The sequence below is a fragment of the Pongo pygmaeus genome, chromosome 9, assembly GCF_028885625.2.
Source record: "Pongo pygmaeus isolate AG05252 chromosome 9, NHGRI_mPonPyg2-v2.0_pri, whole genome shotgun sequence".
Classification (NCBI taxonomy): domain Eukaryota; kingdom Metazoa; phylum Chordata; class Mammalia; order Primates; family Hominidae; genus Pongo; species Pongo pygmaeus.
In genome coordinates this window covers 59,051,454-59,064,692 of record NC_072382.2, presented here as the reverse complement: position 1 = coordinate 59,064,692, position 13,239 = coordinate 59,051,454, and the positions used below count along the sequence as shown (strand labels likewise).

The 13,239-nt window shown below is 42.1% G+C and overlaps 1 pseudogene; it reads left to right on the top strand.

Moving 5' to 3' along the window:
• The window catches only part of LOC129007655 (olfactory receptor 7E24-like), a 36,087-nt pseudogene extending 26,183 nt beyond the window's left edge, over positions 1–9,904 (top strand).
• The last annotated feature ends 3,335 nt before the right edge of the window (positions 9,905–13,239 follow it).

Genomic DNA, 13,239 nt, shown 5'->3' with positions numbered 1-13,239 from the left:
ACTGTGATATTGGGAGTAATATCATCCTTCCCCCCCTTAATATTAGGAACAAAATCACAGGGGTTTGTACACCTACTGCGATATTGGGAGTAATATCTTCAACTCTCCCCCTGGATATTAGAAACAATATCACAGTGTAGGTGTACACTTTCTGCGATGTTGGGAGTAATATCAGCCTCTTCCCCTTTGGATATTAGAAACAATATCAGAGAGGGGGTGTACTCTGCCTGCGATATTGGGAGTAACATCATCGTCTCCTGCAATGGATATTAGAAACAATATCACAGGAAGTCTGTACACCGTCTGCGGTATAGAAAGTAATATCATTCCCTCCCCACCCCCAGGATATTGGGAACTAAATCACAGGGAGGGTGTACACTCCCTGCAATATTGTGAGTAATATCATCTTCTTCTTCCTTGGATTTTAGGAACAAGATCACAGGGTGGGTGTACACTTCCTTGCGACACAGGGAGTAATATCATCCTCTTCCCCCCTATATATTAGGAACAATATCACAGGGCGCATGTATAGCCCCTGCGACATTTGCTGTAATATCATCCTCTCTCCCATAGATATTAGGAGAAATATAACCGGGGGTGTGTACACCCCTGTGATATTGGGAGTTAGTATCATCCTCTCCCCCCTTGGATATTAGGAACAATACCACAGGTGGGGTGTACTGCCTCTGCGATATTGGGAGTAATATCATCCTTTCCTCCGCTGGATATTAGGAAGAGTATCAGAGAGGGAACGTGTACATTCCCTGCGATATGCAATGTAATATTATTCTCTCCCTCCCTGGGTATTGAGAACAATATTACAGGAGGGGTGTACACCCTCTGTGATATTGGGAGTCATATCATCATCCTCTTTTGCTCTGGATATTAGGAACAATATCATAGGGTTTTGTACACCCCCTACGATATTGGGAGTAATATCATCCTCTCGCCCTCTGGATATTAGGAAGAGTATCACAGGGGTGTGTACACCCCCTGCAATATTGCGAGTAATATCATCCTCTCCTCCCCCGGATGTTAAAAACAAAATCACAGGGCTTGTACACTTGCTGCGATATTGGGAGTCATATCTTTCTCTCTCCCCCTGGATATTAGGAGCAATATCACAGGGGTGGTTTACATCCTGTGCGATATTGGGAGTAACATCATCCTCTCTCCCCCTGGATATTAGGAACAACATCACGGGGGGAGGGTGTACACCCCCTGAAATGTTATGAGTAGTATCTTCCTCTCCCCCACCCTTGATATTGAGAGTAATATCATCCTCTCGCCCTCTGGATATTAGGAACAATATCACGGCGGGGGGGGAGGGGGGCGGTGTACACCCGCGCGATATTGAAAGTAATATCATCCTCTCCCCCATGGTTTTTAGAAACAAAATCACAGGGGGTTGTACACCTGGTACGATATTGGTAGTAATATCTTTCTCTCTCTCCCTGGATATTGCGAATAACATTACGGGGGGCTGTACACCACCTGCAATATTGGGAGTAACATGATTCTTTGCCCACCTGGATGTTAGGAACAATATCATGGTGCGGGGGACGTGGAAAACCCCGGCTATTTTGAAAGTAATGTCAGCCGGTCTCCCTTTGGATATTAAAAATGATGTCACAGAAGGAGTATACTCTTTCTGCAATATAGGGAGTAGTATCATCCTCTTCTTCCCTGGATACTATGAACAATATTACAGGAGGGGTGTACACCTTCTGCAATATTGGGAGTAATATCATCCTCTCCACCCAGGAAATTACTAACAAGATAACAGGGGGAGTGTACACCCCCTGTGATATTGGGAGTAATGTCATCCTCCCCAAACCTGGATGACATGGATGAAATTGGAAATCATCATTCTCAGTAAACTATCGCAAGAACAAAAAACCAAACACCGCATATTCTCACTCATAGGTGGGAATTGAACAATGAGAACATATGGACACAGGAAGGGGAACATCACACTTCGGGGACTGTTGTGGGGTGGGGGGAGGGGGGAGGGATAGCATTGGGAGATATACCTAATGCTAGATGACGAGTTGGTGGGTGCAGCGCACCAGCATGGCACATCTATACATATGTAACTTACCTGCACATTGCGCACATGTACCATAAAACCTAAAGTATAATAATAATAATAATAATAATTTTTAAAAAGCACCAGAAAAAAAAAAAAAAGATCACAGAGGGGGTGTACACACCCTGCAATATCGGAAGTAATATGATCCTCTCTCCCCCTAGATATTAGGAAAAATATCACAGTGCGGGTGTACATTACCTACGCTGTTGGGAGTAATATCATTCTTTTCCTCTCTGGGTATTAGGAACAGTATCACAGGGGTGGTGTACATTTCCTTCGATATTGGGAGTAATATCATCCTCTCCCCGTTTGGATATTAGGAACAATATCCCAGGGGGGGTGTCCACCCTCTGCAATACTGGGAGTAATATCATCCTCTGTTTCCATGGATATTAGACACAATACCACAAAAAGGTGTACAGCCCCTGCGATATTGGGAGTAATATTATACTCTCCTTCCCTGGATATTAGAAGCAGTATCATAGGGGGTGAACACCCCCTGTGATAATGGGAGTAATATTTTCTCTTTCACAGGACATTAGGAACAATATCACAGGGGGTGTTTACACCCCCTGCGATATCGGAGGTAATATCATCCTCTACCTCCCGGAATAATACCAACAATATCACAGGGGTGGTGTACACCCCCTGTGATATTAAGAGTAATATCATTCTCTCTACCCCTGGATATTAAGAACAATATCACGGCGGGGGGGTTGTACATCCCCAGTGATATTAGGAATAATGTCATCCTCTCCTTCCCTGGAAATTAGGAACAATATCACAGGGGGGTGTACACCTTCTTTGATATTGGAAGCAATATCTTCCTCTTCCCCGCTGGATATTAGAGAAAATATCACACATGGTGTACACCCACTGTGATATTAGGAAGAATATTACAGGGTGTACACCCACTCTGACTTTAGGAGAAACATCTCCCTAAAATAATACAAAAATATCACAGGGTATACAGTAATATCTCCCTAGGATATTACAAATAGTATCACAAGGTGTACACCCACTGTGAGATTAGGAGTAATATCTCCCTAGGATATTACAAATAATATCACAGGGTGTACATCCACTGTGATAATAGGAGTAATACCTCCCTAGGATATTACAAATAATATCACAGGCTGTATACCCACTATGATTACAAATCCCATAGTCCTGGGATTACAGACATGAGCAACCGTGCCCACCCATGCTGTGTCTTTATCTGTTGTCTGTTGTTGTTTGTTTTTGAGCCCAGAAATAACTTCTCACCTATATGTTCAAATGATTTTTAACATGACTGCCAAGAAAGTTCATTGGTGGAAAAGCAGCCTTTTCAATAAATGGTGTTGGAGAAACTTGATTTCCACGTGCAGAAGAATGAAGGTGGACCCTATGTCACACCAGGTGTAAAAATTAACACAAACTGGATGAAAGACCTAACCCCAAGAGCTAAAACTATAATATGCCTAAAAGAAAACATCGGCCAAACTTTTATGACATCAGAGTGGGCAGTTCTTTCTGGGATATGACACCAAAAGCATAGGCAACAAAAGAAAGTTAGATTCGTTGGATTACATCTAAATGAGAAACACTTTTGTGCATCAAAAAACACTGTGAACTGAGTGAAAAGATAACCCATGGATTAGGAAAAATATTTGCAAATCATATATCTGAAAAGAGGCTGATATCCATAATATATAAAGAATAGCTAGAACTAAATAACAAGAAACCCAAGGCATCCCATTAACAATGGTCAGAAGACTTGAGTAGACATGTCCCTAAAGAAGGTATACCAATGGCCACTAAGCATATAAAATGATGTTCAAAATCACTAATCATAGGGAAGTGCAAATCAAACCAATAATGTGATACCGCACATTAGGATGGATATGAAAAACAAACAAGCAATGGTGAGACGAGAGGGAAGTAGGAATGCTCAAACATGATCAGAGGGAACATAAAACTGTGCAGGAAGAGGGAAAATAGCATGGAGTGTACTTGAAAAATTAGAAAGAGAATTATCAGATGATCCCGCAGTTGCATTTGTGGGTACCTACCATCTAGAATTAGAAGCCAGGAGTGGAAGAGATATTTGTACACCCATATTCATAGCAGCGTCATTCACAACAGCCAAAATGTGGAAGCAACCCAAGGGACCATGGACAGACTAATGAAAAAGCGCACTGCAGTTCATTCATACAATGGAAGGCTATTCAGCCTTAAAAAGGCAGGCACTTCCGGCCAGTGCAGTGGCTGACGCCTGTAATCCCAGCATCTTGAGAGGCCAAGGTGGGCGGATCACCTGAGGTCAGGAGTTCAAGACCAGCCTGGCCATGATGGTGAAACCCTGTCTCTATTGAAAATGCAAAAAATTAGCAGAGCATGGTGGTATGTGCCTGTAGTCCCAGCTACTCGGGAGGCTGAGGCACAAGAATCGCTTGAACCCGGGAGGCAGAGGTTGCAGTGAACCCAGACTGTGCCACTGCACTCCAGCCTTGGCGACAGAGTGAGACTCCATCAAAAAAAAAAAAAAAAAGAAAGAAAAAAACAGGCACTTCTGACACAGGCTGCAACACGGATGAACCTTGAAGACATTATCATCAGTGAAATAAATAAATCACTAAAGGATAAACACAACTGGGCTCAGTGGCTCACACCTGTAATCCCAGCACTTTGGGAGGCTGAGGCGGGCAGATCACTTGAGGTCAGGAGTTTGAGACCAGCCTGGCCAATATGGCGAAAACTCGTCTCTACTAAAAATACAAAAATTAGCTGGGCGTGGTAGCCCAGGCCTGTAATCCCAGCTACTCAGGAGACTGAGACACGAGAATTGCTTGAACCCAGGATGTGGAAGTTGCAGTGAGCTGAGATCGCGCCACTGCATTCCAGCCTGGGCGACAGAGAAAGACTTTGTCTCAAAAAAAAAAAAAAAAATTAAACACAGTATGATTCCACTTACATCAAGTCTCTAGAGTAGTTAAACTCATAGAATTGCAAAATAGAATGGTGGCCCCCAGGGGTGCAGGAGAGAGAGGAATGGAGAGTTTGGTTAATGAGTCCAATGTCCATTTTGAAAGATAAAAATGTTCTGGAGATGAGGGAAGTGATGGTTGCTAAACAATGTGAATGTACTTAATGTCATTAAACTGTAAACTTAAAAATAGTGGAAATTGTAAATGTTTATACTGGCCATTCTAAATGAAATAATATATATTTATAATTTTTAATATTTATACATGGTATATTTTACCATAATAAAAGATGAAAATTAAAGCAGTTCGATCTTTAAAAAGAAAAGAAAGAAGCGAATAATACACACAAGCTTTCTCCTGATTAGAGGAAGAGTCCCAAAAGCTTCTAGGGACATTCACTTTTCTCTTCTTCTTGCTGCATTATTATGAGGAAATCCTTAGAGATTGGGGAATTTGGGTGAATTTGGATAATGAGGACCTCTATGCCTTGAGCCCCCAAGGCCATAGAATAGTTAAGTACTCAGTCTGTGCCTCCAGCCCTGCAGTGTGAGGTTCCAGTCCAGTGGGCTCCACACCCATCACGTGCATCAGGAGACTCATGTCTGACCCTGTCTTCTTGCCAGTCTTGAGGGCAGAGTCTGAGCCTCCATCATGCACCACACAGGGAGGACAGTGGACCTGTTCTCCGTGGTCATGGCCCAGCAGAGGGGAAGCACAGTTCAGTGAGTGCTGAGGGACGATCAGGAGCCTTGTTTTGTTTCCCCATCCTCAGGACAAACAGGAGAGTGCGGTGGGCAGATGGGAAGAGACCAATGTGCAAACTGTCAGCTCAGCAGACTGTGGAGTTTCTGTTCTTGGTTGTGGTGGGGGTCTCAGAAATCTTATTCAAAATTTTGCTTTCCTCCCACACTGGTTGTCCTTTTCATGGACATCTCACCCATGATAGCAGCAAATGAGTCCCTCTAAACTATTCCCTAAGCATAACAAAAAGATTATGAAGGTGATGAGGAGGATAAAGAGGACGATGACAGACACCATGGCATCATGAACCCTTACTGGGGGCTTCCTAAATGCCAGGCGCTGAGCTCTGTGGTCTATGCAGCTTCTTTGATTTCATCTGTGTGGTCTTCTCCCAGTTATTAGTGCACATTAAATTATTATTATACAGACTAGAAAAGGAGCAATGCATTTTCATATAAGTTGTACCAGATCATGAAGTCGAAAAGAGTGAAGTCCCATTTGAACCAGGCAGTCTAAGTCCAGACACATGGCATTTGGCCAGTCCTCCCTGCATCCAACCCGCCCTCTCAAATTCTTGTCACTCAGGCAGATGCCCTTGCTCACTGTGCCCTTCCCTTTGGGGGTTCCTGGTAGACCACAGCTAGATCAGTGGGTGCCACATTCACTGTGTCAAGTATAGAAAGGGCAGCCGAGATCACATCAAAGATTCCATAAAGAATTGGCACAGGATCATTCGGGACGCATCTCTCCCTTGCCCCTGTTCCTGGCTTTCCTTACAGCTCTCGACTTCTTCAAAGGAATCATAAATTCAGAGTTTGGCTTCCATTCCTATTGAGGAAGCTGGAATCTGTTTCAAAATGCTCCTCAGATGTGCCTGTGGTTAAGACCTCTGAGCTCTGCTTAAAACTTTTTGAAGCTGGGCACGGTGGCTCACGCCTGTAATCCCAGCACTTTGGGAGGTTGAGGCAGGCGAATCACAAGGTCAGGAGTTCGAGACCAGCCTGGCCAACATGGTGAAACCCTGTCTCTACTAAAAATACAAAAAAATTAACCGGGCGTAGCAGCAGGCTCCTGTAATCTTAGCTACTTGGGAGGCTGAGGCAGGAGAATAACTTGAACCTGGGATGCAGAGGTTACAGTGAGCCGAGATCACTCCACTGCACTCCAGCCTGGGCAACAAAGCAAGACTCCATCTCAAAAAAAAAAAAAAAAAAAAAAAACTTCTTGAGAGTTGGAAGACCATGACGTTTAGTACCTGGGACTTAGAGACTGGTCATTAATTTTGAATACCACCTTTTCTGCTTATCTGTATGGCAAGGGGTGAGATGTCCATCCTCTGAGACTCAGCACTCTCATCTGAGTTGATTTCTAGTTGATCCAACGGAAGTGAGCAATGATTAAACTGATCGTGGGTGCCCGCTGCATGATCTCTGTGTGATGGATGCATAAAGTAAAGGCAAAGTGAATTTTAGATACATTCGTTAATATTTTAAGCTTCATCTCTATGCAATTCAATGGAAATATCCCCTGACCTGAAGTTCTGGTTTCCCTGCATTCCAGACAGGACATTTTATTTTGTCCTTATCTAAGTAAGTACTGAGTATTGTGAGAGGAACAAGTGAGTCTCTTTTGTTTCTGATTCCCCAGAGCCTATATCTTGCTTGGCACACAGGAGTTAGCAAAAGTAAAAATCTATGTTAATTATTGAATAGACCCTTCCTTGGTTCACAAAAATTGGCTGTGATCAGTGTGACTTCGACATGCTTGATTCCTTTTTTTTTTTTTTTTGAGACGGAGTTTTACTCTTGTTGCCCAGGCTGGAGTGCAGTGGCATGATCTCGGCTCACTGTAGCCTCTGCCTCCCGGGTTCAAGCCATTCTCCTGCCTCAGCCTCCCAAGTAGCTGGGACTACAGGCACGCGCCACCACGCCTGGCGAATTTTTTGTGTTTTTAGTCGAGGCGGGTTTTCACCATGTTGGCCAGGATGGTCTTGATCTCTGGACCTCATGATCCACCCTCCTCGGCCTCCCAAAGTGCTGGGATTACAGGCGTGAGCCCCCACGTCCGGCCAAACTTTCTTATGAAAACTCTAAGTCCAGGTGGGGGGAGCGGGGAGGGATAGCATTAGGAGATATACCTAATATAAACGATGAGTTAATGGGTGCCGCATACCAACATGGCACATGTATACCTATGTAACAAACCTGCACATTGTGCACATGTACCCTAGAACTTAAAGTATAATTAAAAAAAAAAAGAAAGAAAAAGAGAAAGAAAACTCTAAGTCCGCCTAAGCTAAGGACAGGAGTTATGTCTTACATGAATTTTTAAACAAGATCCACCTATTTGAGTAAGTAATTACTCTTTTGAAGGAGGAAAGTCAGAAAACATAATGATCACTAGACCATAACTGGCATGTGGAAATATTTTCTGCTTATGAACTATCAACTTTAATTTCATTTTTAGATGGCATGGTCTCAGCTGTTATGCAGTGTTTATAGATGTTCTAAATCAAGGGAATTTGTGGCATTCTATTAGAATAAAATAAAATATTTGAGTTCTACATGGACACAGGAAGGGGAACATCACACTATGGGGACTGTTGTGGGGTGGGGGGAGGGGGGAGGGATAGCATTGGGAGATATACCTAGTGCTGGATGACGAGTTGGTGGGTGCAGCGCACCAGCATGGCACATGTATACATATGTAACTTACCTGCACATTGCGCACATGTACCATAAAACCTAAAGTATAATAATAATAATAATAATAATAAAAGAAAGAAAGAAAAAAAAAAATATTTGAGTTCTTAATTTCCTTTAATTAGGATAAACTTTTTCTTAAAGTGAAGAGAATGTTTTTATTACATGTTTTTCTTCTGAAAAGATAGACTGTATTTTCTAGCAATTACGAATTTGTTATATATGATGATCTGGTTCTCGGAACATTCTGGAATCTAGTGTCTCTAAGGCAGGTGTGTACAGCAAGAAGTGAATAACACAAAAATCAATGATGAAAGAATAATAAGACAATTGAGTTTGTCACAACTGCAAAATATTGCTGAGTGTGGATTGCTCTGAAATCTGAAAACATTACTTGTGAATTGCTTATATCCAAAATGCACACACAGTGCTGGGTGTTGGTGTGCTTGTTTCCAATTTTTCAACCCTCTTTTCTAGGCCAAAGGTGTCCAAACTATACAGACCCACAGAATCTAACAGATGTCTCAATATTCCTCGTCCTAGAACTCTCAGAGGATCCAGAACTACAGCCGGTCCTCGCTGGGCTGTTCCTGTCCATGTGCCTGGTCATGGTGCTGGGGAACCTGCTCATCATCCTAGCCGTCAGCCCGGACTCCCACCTCCACACCCCCATGTACTTCTTCCTCTCCAACCTGTCCTTGCCTGACATCGGTTTCACCTCCACCACGGTCCCCAAGATGATTGTGGACATCCAATCTCACAACAGAGTCATCTCCTATGCGGGCTGCCTGACTCAGATGTCTCTTTTTGCCGTTTTTGGAGGCATGGAAGAAAGACACGCTCCTGAGTGTGATGGTCCTCTGACCGGTTTGTAGCGATCTGTCACCCTCTATATTATTCAGCCATCATGAACCCATGTTTCTGTGGCTTTCTAGTTCTGTTGTCTTGTTTTCTCAGTCTTTTAGACTCCCAGCTGCACAATTTGATTGCCTTGCAAATTACCTGCTTCAAGGATGTGGAAATTCCTAATTTCTTCTTTGACCCTTCTCAACTCCCCCACCTTGCGTGTTGTGACAGCTTCACCAATAACATAGTCATGTATTTCCCTGCTGCCATATTTGGTTTTCTTCCCACCTCGGGGATCCTTTTCTCTTACTATAAAATTGTTTCCTCCATTCTGAGAGTTTCATCATCAGGTGGGAACTATGAAGCCTTCTCCACCTGTGGGTCTTACCTGTCAGTTGTTTGCTTATTTTATGGAACAGGCGTTGGAGGGTACCTCAGTTCAGATGTGTCGTCTTCCCCCAGAAAGGGTGCAGTGGCCTCAGTGATGTACACGGTGGTCACCCCCATGCTGAACCCCTTCATCTATGAGAAACAGGGATATTAAAAGTGTTCTGCGGCGGCCGCACGGCAGAACAGTCTAATCTCAATATCTTATTATCTGTGCCATTCCTTTTGTAGTGTGGGTTAAAAAAGGCAGCAAGATCTGGCCGGGCGCGGTGGCTCATGCCTGTAATCCCAGCACTTTGGGAGGCCGAGGCGGGTGGATCACCTGAAGTCGGGAGTTCAAGACCAGCCTGACCAGCATGGAGAAACCCTATCTCTACTAAAAATACAAAATTAGCCAGGCATGGTGGCACATGCCTGTAATCCCAGCTACTAGGGAGGCTGAGGCAGGATAATCGCTTGAACCTGGGAGGTGGAGGTTGCGGTGAGCCGAGATCACGCCATTGCACTCCAGCCTGGGCAACAAGAGCAAAACTCTGTCTCAAAAAAAAAAAAAAAAAAAAAGGCAGCAAGGTCAAATATCAATAATATCACAGGGTGAACACCCACTGTGATATTAGGAGTAATATCTCCCTAGGATATAAAAAATACTATCACAGAGTGTACACATGGGGTACACCCACTGTGATATTAGAAGCAATATCTCCCTAAAATATTATGAAAAATATCACAGGGTGTGCATACACTGTGATACTAGGAGTAATATTTACCCTGGATATTAAGACTAATATCAAGGGTGTACACACACAGGGTATACCCACTGTGATATTAGGAGTTGTATCTCCCTAGGATATTATGAATAATATCACAGGGTATATGCCATGTGTGCAAATCCACTGTCATATTTGAAGTAATATCTCCCTATGAGATTACAAATAATATCAAAGGGTGTACACCCCCTGTGACATTAGGAGTAACATCCTTCTAGGATATTACAGATAACATCACAAGGTTTACACTTCTGTGACATTTTGTACACCCTTTGTGACATTAAAAGAAACATCCCCTTAGGATATTATTAATAATATCACAGGCGGTTTACACACATGGTGTACACCGCCTGTGACATTAGGAATAACATCCCCCTAGGATATTAAGAATAATATCACAGCAGGTATACACACATGGTGTACACCCCATGTGACATTAGGAGGAACATCCCCCTAGGATATTAGGAATCGTATCACAGGCATTGAATACATATGGTATACACCCCCTGTGACATTAAAAGTAACATCCCCCTAGGATATTACGAATAATACCACAGGGAGTACACCCCGTGTGACATTAGGAGTAACATCCCCCGAGGATATAACGAATAATATCAGAGGGTGTACATGGCATTGTGACCTTAGTAGTAATACCTCTTTGGGATATTACAAATAATATCACAGGGTGTACACACATTGTGACATCAGTGGTAACATCCCACTAGGATATTACAAGTAATATCACAGGGTATACATGCCCTGTGACAATAGGAGTAACATTCTCCTAGAATATTACAAATAGTATCACAGGAGGTACAGCCCCTGTGACTTACGAGTAACATTTCTATAGAATATTACAAGTAATATCACTGTGGGTACACCCCATGTGACATTAGGAGTAATATCCCACAAAACTATTACGAATAATATCACAGGGTGAACACTCCCTGTAACATGAGGAGTAACATAGTTTTAGGATATTATGAATAATATAAAAAGTGTACACACCTTGTGACGTTAGGAGTAATATCCCTCTAGGATATTAGGAATAATATCACAGGGAACATACCCCCTGTGACAATAGGAGTAACATCCCCTTAGGATATTACGAATAATATCACAAAGTGTACATGCATTGTGGCATTAGTACTAATATCCCTCTCGTATATTATGAATAATATCACAGGGTGTACATCCCTGGGACATTAGGAGTAACATCCCCTTAGGATATTATGAATAATATCACAGGGAGTATACACCCTGTGACTTTAAAAGTATCATCCCCCTGCAATATTATGAATAATATCACAGGGTATTAACCCCCGTGACATGAGGAGTAACATCCCTCTAGGATATTAGGAATAATACGGAGTCCTAGTTTTTTAAGATATTACAAATAATATCACAATAGTGATATTATACACATAGTGTGTACACCTACTGTGATATTAAAAGTTATATCTCCCTAGGGTATTGCGAATAATATCACAGTGGGTGTACACCCACTGTGATATTTGAAGTAATATCTCCCTAGGATATTATGAAAAATATCAAAGGGTGTACTCCGTCTGTGACATTAAAAGTAACATCCCTTTTGGATATTCCAAATAATATCACTGGGTGTACACCCGCTGTGACATTAGGAGTAGCATTCCCATAGGATATTCCAAATAATATCACAGGGTGTACACCCCATGTGACATTAAGAGTAACATCTTCTTAGGATGTTACGAATAACATCACAGGGTGTACGCCCCCTGTGACTTTAAAAGTAACATCTCCCTAGAATATTACAAATAATATCATGGGTGTACACCCCCTGTGACATTAGGAGTAATATCTCTCTAGGATATTATAAAGAATATCACTGGGTGTACACCCTCTGTCAAATTAGGAGTAACATCTTTCTAGGATATTATAAATAATATCACAAGGTATATACCCACTGTGATATTTGGAGAAATACCTCCCTAGGGTATAAGGTATCATATCACAGAATGTACACACATGGTTTACACCCACTGTGATATTAGAAGCAATATCTCCCTATGATATTATGAAAAATATCACAGGGAGTACACTCTCTGTGATATTAGATGTAATGTTTACCATGGATATTACAAATAATATCACAGTGTGTACACACATGAGATACACCTGCTATGGTATTATTTGTACTATCTTAGAGAGATATAACTCTCTAATATAATACAGAGAGATATAACTCTGTAATATCTCTAAGATATTACAAATAATATCACAGTGGGTGTATACATAGTATACATAGTGTACACCCACTGTGATATTTACAGTAATATCTCCCTATAAGATTACAAATAATATCGAAGGGTGTACACTCCCTGTGACCTTAGGAGTAACATCCTTCTCAATATTATGAATAATATCATAAGGTGTATACCCCCTGTGACATTTTGTACACCCTTTGTGACATTAAAAGTAACATCCCCCTAGTATATTACAAATAATATCAAAGGTGGTTTACACACATGGTGTACACTTCCTGTTACATTAGGCGTAATCTTTTTCTGTGATATACAAATAATATCACAGAAGGTGTACACACATGGTGTACACTGCATGTGACATTAGGAGCAACATCCCCCTAAGATATTAGGAATAATATCGCCAGGGTCGCATACACATGGTGTACTCCCCCTGTGACATTAGCAGTAACATCCTCCTAGAATATTACGAATAATATCAGAGGGGGTGTA